The 14636-nt window shown below is 42.6% G+C and overlaps 1 long non-coding RNA gene across 1 annotated transcript in view; it reads right to left on the bottom strand.

The window, feature by feature from the left end:
- Positions 1-8396: 8396 nt before the first annotated feature.
- The window catches only part of LOC111768982 (uncharacterized), a 71250-nt gene continuing 65010 nt past the window's right edge, over positions 8397-14636 (bottom strand). The window contains exon 7 of the long non-coding RNA XR_011428749.1: positions 8397-8655. This is a non-coding gene — a long non-coding RNA (uncharacterized lncRNA). The remainder of the gene's footprint in view (positions 8656-14636) is intronic.

Genomic DNA, 14636 nt, shown 5'->3' with positions numbered 1-14636 from the left:
GTAAACAGACTCAGACTAAGTAGGAAGAGCAGGGAGCCTGGTAATCTGAAAGCCCAGGAAAGAGAGGTCAAGGGCAGAGGGACACCACAGGGAACAGGGATTAGAACGAGGCCTCTGGAATCAGACAGACTGGACCCAAGGCCCATCCCTTCTCAGCTACGAAACTTCACGCCAGTTCCTTAACCTCTCTCTGCCTTGGCATCCTCATCCGAAAAACAGAGATGATGGTATTATCTACCTCATATGATTGTTGTTATGATTAAGGCTTTAAGAAATACAAACTTCTGGAAATAATGCCTTACCCATAGAGAGCACAGCCTTCTCTAGCTCACTTTATGCTCATTTTAGTGTGGTTGATCTCACAAGAAAGAAAAATATTTTTGAACTAATTTAGACAAATGGGTAAATGATGGACTACCGGCCATGCTTAAATTATTTGTAAATTTAAAAGTGGACTGTTATTAGCCCCAGACATCTTTAATTGGCTCAATTTCAGGCTTTTTCATAAGGAAAGTAAAAAACAAAAACAAAACAAAGTGAAACAAAGTCCAACATGGTGTGCGGTGCAGGAGACAACTTTGTCATTTCCCCTTCACAGGTCTGTATTATTATAGCTTCTTGCCTTTCTCTACTTCTAAATTGATCGATTCTTCAAAAATCTAGATCTCTGCCACTCTCACCACAAGCTCTCATATCAGCTACAGACGGCCAACGTGAACCATAGGTCTATATACAGCTGAGGGAAGCAGGAATGGGATGGATAAACAGCATCACATCAGACACATCTGGGATTTGTATGTCAGACTGCCTATGTTGGATACTTGCATTAGGGAATGGACGTGAGAAGTCCTAAACAGTATAGGAGACTGCTGAGTCACCAAGTGGCCACACCTTTTTAAAATTCCCCTCAAGTATCAGAGAAATCTCAAGTCCCTGAAGCTTAAGCCACTGGATCTGCCTTTACGCACTTCTGCTGGCATGATACCTGCAACACTTCCATGTTGACTACTTTTCATCATGTTGTATACAATAACTATGCACGTGTTTACAAGAGAGCATTACAAAGGATAAATTTTAATAGAGTATGTTACAGCCAGTCATTTTCCTTTGATGTCTCAAAGATCTGGAGTAGAGTTTATTTCCTTCTATGTAATCCTTCAGAAAACATTTGCAGAGTACCATTAACATAAGTAAACTCTTCAATATCCCTTTATCAAAATGCCATCACCAGTTACAACTCTCCAATTCATAATGCACTTACCAACGATAGTTTTCCCCACTCCACAATTCCCAGTTTAAGCCTAGCCCATCATTTTAATAGCCTACAGCCATGAAAGAGCAGGAGAATTTCTAATGAAGAATCTCAATGAAGAGGAGAATAATCAGACCTTCCTTGCGAGGAACTATCCTACCCATTGCACGATAACTGGCACCCCAACCCCCTCCATACCCAGCACCAAATGTCAATAGAGCCCTGTAGCTTTTAAAACAATCAAAAAGGCCCCACATTGGAGCCAGTCAAGGGCCTAGCGGTTAAGTTTGGCATGCTCTGCCTTGGTGGCCCAGGTTCCAGCACAGACCTAGACCACTCATCTGTCAGCAGCCATGCTGTGGCGGTGGCCCACATACAAAAAGAGGCAGATTGGCAGTGCATGTCAGCTCAGGGCAAATCTTCCTCAGCAAAAAGAAAAAGAAAAAGCCTCACAGGGTTCTCAATACCCGTTGGGCAGAAGGTACCAGGGCCACTCCAAATGAGAACCTCTAGTAATGATAAAAAGAAGGTCTGAAAACAGAGGCTGGGCCTGGGTGTTCTGAAATGGACCATATTTGTTAAGAACTTCAGCACTGGAACTCAAACTACCTGGATCCAAATCTTGTGAATTCTGGAGAGTGAATTTAACCTTACTGTGTGTCTTTCTTCATCATAAATGGAGACAATAATAGTTCCTGCTTTGTACGGCTATTTCCAAGATAAAATGAAACAATACATGTAAGTTAGCTAGAAATTTGCCTTGCATCTAAATAGGAATTCAAATGAATTAAGTATTATCTGTGATTTCCAATGTCTACTTACATAGTAGGTACTTAGGTACTCTTTGTGGAATACTGATTTCATGAATTGCCCTAACCTTAGTCATACAAGGTTTCCTAAATGTGTTAAGACATGGTCACCAGACAGATCAATTATCATTAGAGTTTGAGTATCCATTTTGTCACACATCTTTTGCTTTGTTTATAAAATTCCCTTTGAAAATGAGCTTACCTGTGGAGGAATGTACCATAAATACAACGCCTTAAATTTAGGCTGACCGTTATTTATTTGCACAGTCATTTCCTCTTTTCAGCTGTCACCCACGCCAGCTCCAAAATTTGCTGAAGTACCAGATCAGCTGCATAAAACTTTTACCTGTGTTAATGACCTATAAGTGCCAGTCAGTAAGATGATGCTTCCTCATTAGTGGTCCTCACCTCATTAGAAGCCTGCTCTCACTGATAATGGACCTCAGAGGTCAATAAAAATCTCAGGAAGAATTCTCTTTAATTTAATAGATGGACAGGTGTGTGGAAGCCCAGTGCCATACGTGGTTATATTCCACATGCCCACAACAATTGCAACGGCATCTGCAGAAGCCTGGCACGAAATCCCAACATGGTTCCTGCTGAGGAAACCATTAAGTCTGATACCTGGGAGGACTAAATACAAACTTGATTGGATTTTTCCCATCCAGATTTCAGGAAGTACTAAGAATCATCAGAGCGATCTCAATAATTCCCCAGAAAGAGCATTGCTATTAAATATCCAAGAATTTATATTGGTTTTAATATGTGATCTCATCTCACCTGATAAATAAATGAGCTGAGGCGGCAGTGTCCTTTAGAAAAAATGCAATGTCATCCTTCCAGCCTTTTCAACAAAAGTATCAATATTGAAACACGAGGTAGAACAGTTAAGCAATGTCAAAAGTGATGCAGTATTTCTGTTATTTCTCAGTGCCCCCCACAGAGGTATTATTTGGTCTCATACGCATGGGTGTCTTTGTGACTACCTAATGCCAACCCAGAGTCCACTTGAATAACAGCACTTGTACGGCTAAGAGCATTGCTAGCAGGCAAGCTTGCTAAAATGCAGTTTCTAAGAAGCGAAGGCTTAGGTATGCACAAGCTATCCAAAGTCAGATGTGTTTTCTGAGATAAACTGGAAAGGAAAAGGCTAAACCAACCTTCTCTTCAAAATAAACAAGACACATCTTATCAATGCAAGAAAAATCGCCTACCCAGAAACTCCGTGCATTTCTGCCAAATACATATTTACAAACTACATAGGCAAGAACTTGTTCCGTGATGCCACCAACACCCTGGCCAACTCTCAAGATTTATAGTTAGTGACATTTGCAGGAACCAGGTAGCAAATTGAATCTCACAGAAGAAGTATGAAATATGGAAATACAAAGCGAACCCAAAAAAGAGTATTTTTCTTACAAGAAAATGTAAAGCCCCAGAAAGGTGTAGATAGCTTTGTGTACTTATCTAAACCATTTTTTATTATAAAATGTTCACATTTCAGAAAATCAAAGATGATGCAAAGAAGTAGCAAAGATGTTTAAATGTTCAAAATACTCTGGTGTCTATTCATAACCGTTCGAGAGCAGAAAGGAGAATCAGAATTCGATGTCTTCTCTCTCAGACGGTTCGATGATGATCCCCCCATGCTACAGAATTCAGTGAAAACTTCACCAGCCAATCAAGCCGACCAGGCAATTTGTAAAGACCTAGACTTCCCCTGAGCTTCTCATTATGTTCGACACAGTGACCAAGAATTAATATCTCCTAGCCTTCATCTCTTCTAATCTGGAAATGAAACCATGCCCCATTCTCCGAAGACGTGCTTCAGTCGTCTTTGCACTCCTCAGTTCTCTCCTAACGAGGCTAGCATCTAAGTGGCAGCGCATTCACTCCCTGACATCCTCGTCTCCCCAGCTCCTCACTTCGGCAGATGAGCTCTCATCAAACCTGTGGAATAATCCACTCCTTCGGACTCGGAGATACTTCTCAAAAAAAAAAAAAAAAAAGTACACGAACTCATCGGTCTCCGGAAAGAACGTGTCAAGAAATTCCCTGTTCAACATGATTTCCTTCAAAACCCTTTCAAAAAGTGAACCTGTCATTAGCCAATTACTCTTCCAAACAGGAAATTAACTGAAACACACACATACACTCACACACCAAGCACACACCCAAATCTGGGGGAAAATTCTGTCAGTTGCTGAGAAAGTATCAGTCAGGTGGAAAGCACACAGTCCCGGTCCCGGTGTCTGCTCCGGGGCTGGCGCTCCCGAGGACGCGCTGGGGACAGCGCTCCCTCTGCGCTCAGCCTGGGACAGCCCGTAGCGCCCGCCCGGTGCCTGCCGGCAGCTCCTGCCCTCCATCCCCTCCCGGAGGGAGAGGCCCCCGCCGCAGGGCCAGCAGCGCGTCTGGGGTGGGGCGGAGGCGCACGGGGACCCGCTCTCCCTACGCGTCCCGGAGCGCGCGGGCGCCACTTACATGCCCGGCCGGAGCTGTAGGGCGCTGCCTGGCGGCCACCCGGCGGCCACCCAAGCACAGAAGCCCCGGAGCCACACTGGCGAGGTCATCTCGGCGGGGCGGAGCAGCTCCAGCCGCAACCCAGGCTTCGCGCCGCGCGCCACGCCGGCTCCGCCAGTCCGAGCCCGCCGCAGAAGTTGGGCTCGCCGGGCAGAAGTTGGTGCGCGGGGCTCTCGGGGCCGGCGAGCCGCGTCTGTCTACGGAGGGCGCGGCAGCAGCTCGGCCCACCAGGCATCGCCGGCTCCTGAGCGCGGGAGGAGCGGCCGGGCGAGCCCCCGAGGCGCAGTGGCCGCCGAGCTGCGCGCCCCTGCTCCGCCGGGAGCGACTGGAAGCCAGCGAGCCCGGCGGCCCGCAGCCCCCGCAGCCGCGGTGCCATGGAAACGCGCTCGCCGCCCTCCCGCCCCGGCCCTCCGGAGCGCTTAAAGAGACAGCCCCGCCGCCACCACGGGCTCGACGCGTTGCTGGGCGTCCCCACCCGCCCCCTCCTCTCCACCCCGCGCGGCTGGGAGGAGGCGCGGCGGGGGCCGGACGCTGCGGGCTGGGGAGGCAGCGAGATGCAAAATCAGGGGCTTCGCTCAATACTCCCTCTTAACTCTGCTCCCCACCTCTTCCTACCCAACCCCCCCCCCACCTACCCATCCAACACACACACCCAAACCCCGCCAAAGAGGAGAAGCAGCTCCAGCGTTCCCCCTGTACACCAACCTGCTCAGAACCAAACCAGCTGTGCATCTGCCACAAGCAGAGACCAAAGGAAGGCGGACTTTTGATTTTCATTCCGCTCGCTGCCACCCCGAGTCTCGAGAGTCGCTCAGAACACAGGCTGGGGGAGGTGTGTTTGAAGTGGGAACCAAACGGCAGTTGATTGAGTCAAATCTCCTGCCAAATCGACAGTTGCAGGACACATCGTCGCCTCGTCCAAAAATCCTCGTTACTCAATGGGATAATCTCCATGCATTTTATTTGGCCACCATCTCACGCCCTTCAGGCACCAGAGTTATAAGGAGAAGGCAACGCTTTTACAAACCTACTCCCTCCTTGCCTTCGAACCAGCTCCTCTTTCCCCAAATTTACGGAAGAGCAGCCAGTTGCGAGTCCCCGCAGCCCTCCCAGAAGGGACAGCGTCTGCTCGGAACGGGAAGCTCGGCTGCGGTGCTGGCCCGGCTGCCTGGGACGCGCAGCCAAGCGCAGCGCGGTCGCCAGCAGCTCCGGCCGGAGGCAATGCCTCTGCCCGGCGCCAGCTGCTGTCTGGAAGGCCACAACCCTCTGGAGTCTGTTTCGAGAAAATAAAAATCTATGGTGCATCGTGCCCTCCAACAAGGTCGGCCCAGGCTCCGAAGCCATAATCTGCAGTTGAGCCCCGCAGAAAATGGATCAATCTGCAGTGGCACAACTTTTTTCTTTGATTCCTAAACTTGCTAAAAGTGGCTCTCCAATGACTCATGCATTGTCAGATACTTAAAGAGGTACCACCTGATTTCCTCAGTCCTGGGAGCCCTAAAATGGTCTTTCCCAGTGGTCCTGCGGAATTAACCATCTGGCTCTTAGTTTCAGTCTTCTGAGGCTTTGTTCGCCTTTCTTTTCTTTCTGCGTTTTCTGCAACCAAAGAAGCGATTGGGCATTTGCAGGAGGAACTGAGGAGCAAACTTCTGGGCTTCTCTGAAAAGAAAGAAAAAGGGGAGGGCGACACAGAACCACCACTCCTGAATTCCTTAGCGTTCTGGGACTGAGCCCTTCTGGGTTTGTGGAGTTGGAATTCACACCACCCTGCAGTGTCTTCTATTTCTCTTAGTCATGTCTATATTTTTAACTTTTGTATTGAAGTTTAACTTAAAGTGAAAAAATCATAAATATACAACTAAATGATATCTCTATCTTTTGGCAAATATCTTTAACAAACAGAATTTTAGAGCCATTTGCCCAAGAAGAAATCATTATTTCAACTCCCTTAGTTAATGAAAGAGGGATTCATTCCTTCTTCCTTTTCTAAAGACTGGTTCTACATGAACCAGGCCTTCTCCAATCCCAGAGAGAGTGGACTTGGGGACATTGCTGATATCTGTCATAGAGATGCGTTGTCACTTGGCTAACTCTTAATTAGTTCTGATAATGGCAGGCCCAGCATGGGATGCTAAAATACATTGATAATTTTAAAATCTATTTTTAGCTTTTACTTTTAACTTCCCATGAACCCCTTTGCCACCTTTGTTAACAAGTAACTAAGTTTACTGCTTAATTTCACCTCCTTTTATTTTTCTTCTCCCTCTTCTGGTGAGGTACTAATGAAGAGAGAAATGACCAAAGGCAGGCAGGGCAAGGTGGGGGAGGAAAGAAAGAAAAGGAACCTGAATAATACACAATAACAGTGGCTCCTGAACTGAGTGTACTGACTGTGTAAGATGGGGCTGTTTTTCTCCTCTTCTGGGTGTGAAGTATCAGTGGAAAGATTAATCCTCTCTATTGATTCGATTTCTAATTTGTCTTTTGGTTGAAATCTAAAACCTCCAGATTATGCCAATACAGTTTCATATTAATTGTTCTAATGAAAATGTATAGCACACCTAAAGATGACAGTGTAGATTAACGGCACCCTGAAATTTCCTGTGACTCGCTAAGCCTTTCTGTGCTTCCAGACTAGTTTTAACTCTGCAGGGCTCTATCTGCAGCTAATCTCATTCCCTCCTGGAGCGGAAAAACTTTCTAATCATTTTCTTTCTTTACATGACATAAAGTCTTGCATAAATAATAGACCTCCTTTATTACAAGGCTAAATTTTTATGTAAGCCACAGCTGAAACTCAGAACTGTTTTAAGAGCTAAAGAATAATGTGGAAACAAAGGAATGTGTGTAAATTATCTGACTGTATGGTTGTTTATTTAAGGACAGCTTAGGTGCATGGGAAATGAATCAGTAAACTGAAAATCACAAATTAGGAAAGTTTCCTTTTCGGTACATTAGTTTGAAAGCATGTTTCTTATAGATGAACATTTAAAGCACTTTGAATATGTCAGGCTAAATATGATTAATATTTATTTCATAAAATATGGTTGATTACACATGATTCTAGGATGGATAATAATAAGAACACAATGCCATGTAAGCAATTATCATTAAATGGAACATGCTCTTCCAGTATAAGGGTTTAAAATTTTGCCATGAGCTAGGAAACCTTAACTTGAATTCAGCTCTCCTTTTGCAGTCTGTTCATACACTTTAAAAACAATTGGTGATTTGGTTTGATTGGTTGGTTATGCTATTCTCTAAAACAAGGGTGCATTATGAAATGTTAGTTACAATCTTACGCGTTAAAAGAGCAATGCAAGTGATTTGGGGATGTTATGAACACACAAAGTGAAGCCAGATACAGTCAAAGCAATTCACTCAGCACTATTGCCCAACGTGAAAGAAATTTTAAAACTAACAAGGCAAGAGAATGAGCCAGATACACAAAGAATCGATTTTAAAAATTAAGAGAGAGAGAAGTTTTGTGTTGATTGCATCCCTTGCTCAGACAAGAATTTCATGGGGGAAAAACAAAACATCATGAATTGGGTTTTATTTTTGTGAATGATCTTTAACACTGTCAACCTGGGCAGGCTCTTAAAAATGGATTTGAAATGGCAGACAACTGTTCTCTCTGAGAGGAGTCCAAAGGATTTGAGGGGACCTCCAGTGGGAATGCCACATGCCACCCCACTCTTTCTAGACCTGCATCAAAGGAGTAATAAATCTAACCAGCTTCTCCCTTGTTAGGAGGAGGCGGGGTAAGCCAATTTCATGCTTTATGTACGCTGGTTGTAAAAAGGAATGCTTACCTAAAAAGAAATAGATTCCAACCAGATGTTCTCAAATCTTCCTCAGCTGCTGCTTGAAGCTGTACAGTCACTGCATACTTTATCTTCTCGTCTATCTTCTTCTAATTGAGAAATTGTTGATCCATGCAGTTCGACAGGCAGGCTGCTGCAAAAACCTTCCTGCCAAAGCTTTTCAGCCCTGCTCTCCTTCTGCACACAAAAACTTCCAGTGTCTGTGTGGGGACGGGAAAAGAGAGCAGGCCACTTCATTCGGCAGGTGCTGTGGGTTGAAAGAGGAGGAGGTCAGAAAGCAGTTCTTCAAAGGACAGCTTCTGTCACCTGAAAGAGTAATCAATTGCCATTATAGAAATGTCTACAAGCACGAATGAGCCATGTGCATTGAAATCTTGATGTCAGGCAAAATAGAATGAGACTCACCCAGGAACCAACTGGGATTGTCACACCAAAATGTGAATAATCATTCTCACTTTGCTTTCATCTGCCACTAAATTTTGTCCCTACAAACCAATAGCTCTCTCTCTTTTTAAGGAAAATGATACATTCAGCATAAAAGCCCTAAGATATCTGCCTAGTGATTTATACATAATTTCTTAGTACTGTATTACTTCTTGGCTATAAAGAATTGACCAGTCAGGTGTGAGTTATAACAGAATTACTAACTCCAGAATTTCATACATTTATTAGAATAAAATTAGAAGATTAGCCCAGATACACATTGACTTGAACTTTTTGAGAAACCATGCCATGCATAGCTAATGCATGTGTGTGTGGTAAAAAAAAATGTAACATTAAATTTACTATCTTAACCATTTTTAAGTATACAGTTCACTAGTAAGTATTTCACATTGTTATGCAATAGATCTCAAACTTTTTCATCTTACAAAACTGAAACTCTATTCCTATTAAACACTAACCCCCCCTCCCCGTCTCGGCCCAGCCCTTGGCAAACGCCTTCCTGCTTTCTGTGTCTAGGATTTGACTACTTTAGTTAGAGAATTGTCTATCAAATCCTTTGCCTGTTCCCGATCAAGTTATTTGTTTTGTTGTTGTAGAAGTTCTTTATGTATTCTAGATATTAACCCTTTATCTGATATATGATTTGAAAATATTTTCTCTCATTCCATACATTCCCATCACTCTATTGATTGTTTCCTTTGATACACAGAAGTTCTTCAGTTTGATGTAGACTCATTTACCTATTTTTATTTTTGTTGCCTATGCTTTTGATGTCATCGCCAAGCAATCATTACCAAATCCGATGTCCTGAAGCTTTTCCCCTATGTTTTCTTCTAGGAGTTTTATAGCTTTAGGTCTTATGTTTAGATATTTAATCCACTTCAAGATAATCTTTGTATATGGTGTAGAGTATAGGTCTAACTTCAATATTTTGCATGGAGATATCCAGTTTTCCCACCACCATTTGTTGAAGAGACTGTCCTTTTCCCATTGTGTAGTCATGGCACCCTTGCCAAAACTGGCCATATATGCAAGGGTTTGTTTCTGAGCTCTCTATTCTATTCCATTGGTCTATATAGCTGTCTTTTTGCCAATCCCACACCATCTTCATTACTGTTGCTTTGTAGTATGTTTTGTAATCAAGAAATATGAGGCCTGCAACGTTGTTCTTTTCAAGATTGTTTTGGCTTTTTGGAGTCCCTTAAAACTACTTGTGTGCAAAGAGGTTTTTCACTATTATTTGAGTAAAGCCCACTTTTTCTGAGTCTTTTTTGTCAAAGAGGAAAAAGCGAACACCAAAATCCCTTCCCTGGCAACTTGTATTCTGAATCCCTGTTTTTTGTGTCTGAATGCCTTGGGTAACTGATCAGATCCAAACCACCACCATCAAGGCCTCGACCACCAATTGTGCTCAGAATGCTACATAGATCTGATGATGAAGCAGCACAGATGGAGCAACATAGCCTGACATGTGCTTGACAGTGGACACAGTTAACTAGACCCTCACTGCAATAAGTTACTGATAACGTGCCATAGCTTACCTTTTGTAAAATAAGCATTTATACTCAGGAAAGATCAAAACTAATACTTTATAATATAGTTTTCCATTCCTTTTCCAACCCAATTTGGATAAATCAGAAGAGGCTTTCATAAAAGTGGATAAGTGAGCAAAATAGTGGCTAATGAACCTCAGTGTAAATAAGTAAAAATAGTAACCTAAGGAAAAATTATCAAACCCAACATGGTCTCAGCCCTATCCATTTCACCCCAAATAAGAAGACAGGAAGCATTGCCAGCTGTTCTCCAGAAGGTTAAGCCCCAACTGTGGCTGACGCCTCAACTCACCAGGCCAAAGCTAGCATCCCTGAAAGTTCATCATCTTACATTTCATTCAAACATAGTGCACATTTGCACCTGGAATGTTTTCTTAGTTTTGACTGTGTGTTTTATGTAATATGTGAGACAGCCAGCTTCAGCTTACTATACAGCTAAGGAGCAGTGGTATCCAAAATGCAGTCAGCACACTATCAAGAAAGTGCAAATATAACCCTCAGAATGGGGTAAAATATTTGCAAATCATATATCTGCTAAGGAACTAGTATCCAGCCTAAAGAATGGTTACAATTCAGCAATAAAAAGAAAAATGGGAAAATAATTTGAATAGATATTTCCCCAAGGAGATATATAAATACTCAATAAGCACATGAAAAGATGCTCAACATCATTAGCCACTAGAGAAGCTCAATTAAAAACCACGAGACAATTTCACATCTACTAAGATGGTTATAATAAAAAAGACAATAACAAGTGTTGACAATGATGTGGAGAAATTAAAACCCTTATACATTGCTGGTGGAATGTAAAATAGTGCAGCCACTTTGGAAAATAGGTTGATGGTTCCACCAAATGTTAAGCATAGGGTTACCATATAACCCAGCAATTCCACTGCAAGAGAATGGAAAATATATGTCGACGCAAATATTTGTACACGAATATTTATAATAGTATTATTTATACAAGCCAAAAGTGGAAACAACTTAAACGCCCATCGATTGATGAGTAGATAAACAAAATGTGAGATATTCATACAATATAATATTGTCCAGCCACAAAAAGGAATGAAGTGCTGATACATGCCACAACATGGATGAACCTTAAAAACCTTCTGCTGAGTGAAAGAAGCCAAACGCAAAAGGCCACATATTGATTTGTGATCCCATTTATATGAAAGGTACAGAACAGACAAATCTATAGAGACCGAAATTAAATTAGTGGTTACCAGCAGCTGGGAGAGAGGGGGAAATGGTGAGTTACTGTTAATGAGAATGAGGTTTCTTTCTAGGGGGATGAAAATGTTCTGGAATTAGGTAGTGGTGACGGTTGCACAAGTTTATGAAAATACTAAAAAGCACTGAATCATACACTTTAAAAGGGTGAATAAACAGTAGTGGAGTGGTTAAGTTTGCACAGTCTGCTTTGGCAGCCCAGAGTTCACGGGTTCAGATCCCAGGCACGGACCTACACACCGCTGATCAAGCCATGCTGTAGTGGAATCCCTCATACAAAATAGAGGAAGATTGGCAACAGATGTTAGCTCAGGGCCAACCTTCCTCACACACACACACACACACACAAAAGGGTGAATTTTCTGGCATGTGAATTACATCTCAATTTTTTTAAGTGCAATTTGCAGACCAGTGCCAAACTGAAAAATGTTTCACGCTGGTCCCCGATGAGATGAGAAGCTTATGCCAGAATGAAAGCAGACCACATCACTAAACCCACTACTTAGTTCAGCTGACATTTTTTTTCATGGCAAGACTTTCTCAATGAAGTAAGTAGTCCACTGATTTTCCTTCTGAGGTAAGCTCCTTATCATCCTTGGAACCAGGTAATGAAGTCACAGCCCAGCCACTTTGAGTAAAGTAGCTATAATCTGCATGCCTGACTTCAACAGTGCACCTGCCACTGGTTCCATGACACACTGATGAATGAATTAAGACATTCACAATTTCTGAGGAAACCATTCCACACTTATGTCCTATGTATTGATTGCACATGGTAACATAATTCCAGGTCAGTCCATCAGGCCTCTAAATGTCAGGCAGTAGATTGGGTAACAGAAATTAAGAAGGAGGAGCAGGAGGAAGAGGAAGAGGATGAGAAGTGGAGAAGGGAAAGTGAAGGAGGAGGAAGAGGAAACTAAAATAAGGGCTATAAAACAAGGCAAATAAAACAAGACAAGGGCTATATGCTGTAGAGTTTATTCTAAGGGAGTCAGACATGTGACTTGTCCAGTGTGATCACAGTTGATAGTATAACGAGAGAAGTAGGAATAAAATATAGAGGAAGGAGAGGTTACTTTGGGGCAGGATATGCTTTCTATATGGTCAGAAGTCTTCTAGAGAGCATGTATATGAGTTGGGTCATAAAGATGAGTAGGAGTTCAGCAGGTGCACATCTCTGAATGTGAAAGAATAGAATTAGGGTTAATTAAGCTAAAGGACCACACATATAAACTGTTGTTTGTCAAAGTGTGGTTCCCAAACCAGCAGCATCAGCATCTCTGAAACCTTGTTAGAAATAATTCTCAGGTCCATCCTCTAACTACTGAATCAGAGAGCCTGGAGGTGAGACAAAGCAATCTGTCTTAACAAGCCCTTCAAGTGATTCTGATGCACACTAAAGTTTGAAACTACCATTTTAGGTAAATATAGCAAATAGTTTAAAAAACAGATGCTGTCTTGAGGGAAAAAAAGCATAGAGAGTGTTCCAGTTTAACACAGCAAAATTACCATATTGCTTTATCTCTTCTCCTACCTAAACCTCACTAAATGAAGAGTCAAGAAATGTTTCAAGATATTATCCACCAAGACAAACGGGAAAGGAGAAGCAACTGGCTAACTATTTCAAGAGAAGTTTGGAAGACAGAAGCCTGATGCAGAATTCCTAACTGCCTTGGTGGATAGAAGTCACAAAAGTTATAAGGTAGGTGCCTGCAGAAGGCAATGTCTCAAAGAGAAGCGAGCCAGTTCCTCAGAGAAAACTCCAAGGAACTTGGTACTTGAAGGCACCCGGAAGAAGGGGGTGATGCTTGAGCCAAAAATGAGGGATCTTGTGAAATGTGTAGAGTAGTTAACTCTCTGATGCTCCCTTCTCCTTGTGCCCCTCAAGAGACAGGTGATGTATTTTCCAGAAAAACTGAACTGCAGAGGTTCAGCTTTGACACAGTGAAAACAGGGGTGAGGCAAAAGGCTGAACATGAGAGCATTAGGTGAAAGCCTACAGAATACACTGAGGCCCCTCACGGCCATTCTCACTCATGGTCCCCAGAAAATCTGTATCTGAGTATATATCTCACACCAGACAGGAAGTTGGACAATCGTTCTCTGGAGACCCCACTGAAAAAGCCAGTGATTGACAAGCTCCTAGTGAAGTCTACCACTTGAATAAGCCCACCCACAGAAACAGAGCCTCCTGCCAGTAATCTTTGTAGTGCTTCCTCTTAAACATGATCAGCTGAGGATCGCCAGATGTGAAGAAAGCTTCCAGGACATAGAGACCTATGAAAAGAACAGATAAAAGGAATCTGAAAGAAAAGGAAAAAATGTCCCTCCCCTTAAAATTATATTATCTTCAGAAAGAGAATATATTACATTCACATACACAGAAAAAAAATCTTTTGCTATGAAAAAGGAACACACAGAAAATGAAAAATAGCTTTTGAAATTAAAAATAAGATAATTGCAATGAAAAAAATTCGATGGAAGGGTTAGAGATAAGTCAAGGAAATCTCCCAGAAGGTAAGAGGGAGGTACAAGAGAGAGAAATTAGAAAAGAAAAGAAAAGAAAATTAGTGGATTAATCCAGGAGAATCAGAAAAAAGCAGAAAAGAGAAAACAAAGGGAGGGAAATTATCAAGGAAATAACTTAAGAACCAAAAGACATGAATCTCCAGATGGAACAGGCCACACGTTTCCCGAGACAAACAACTCCCACTGACGCACATCTTGAAACTGCAGAACAGCAGGGACAGAGATAGTACGCACACAAAGGACATCACTCAGAATAGCACTGGGCTTCTAAAAGAACCACCAAGTGGTATAAAATAGGGGAACCATAACCTCAAAGTTTTGAGGGAAATAGTTTTCAACCTAGAATTCCATACTCAGCTGAACTACAATCAAATGTAAGAGAAAGACATTTTCAGACATACAAAAACGCAAAAAATTGACCACCCACATAGCCTTTCTTTGGAAGCCTCTGGAAGAAACGTATCATAAG

This window comes from Equus caballus, chromosome 19 (assembly GCF_041296265.1).
Source record: "Equus caballus isolate H_3958 breed thoroughbred chromosome 19, TB-T2T, whole genome shotgun sequence".
NCBI lineage: Eukaryota > Metazoa > Chordata > Mammalia > Perissodactyla > Equidae > Equus > Equus caballus.
Note: the sequence above shows the minus strand (reverse complement) of the source record. Positions and strands in the feature narration are given on the sequence as shown.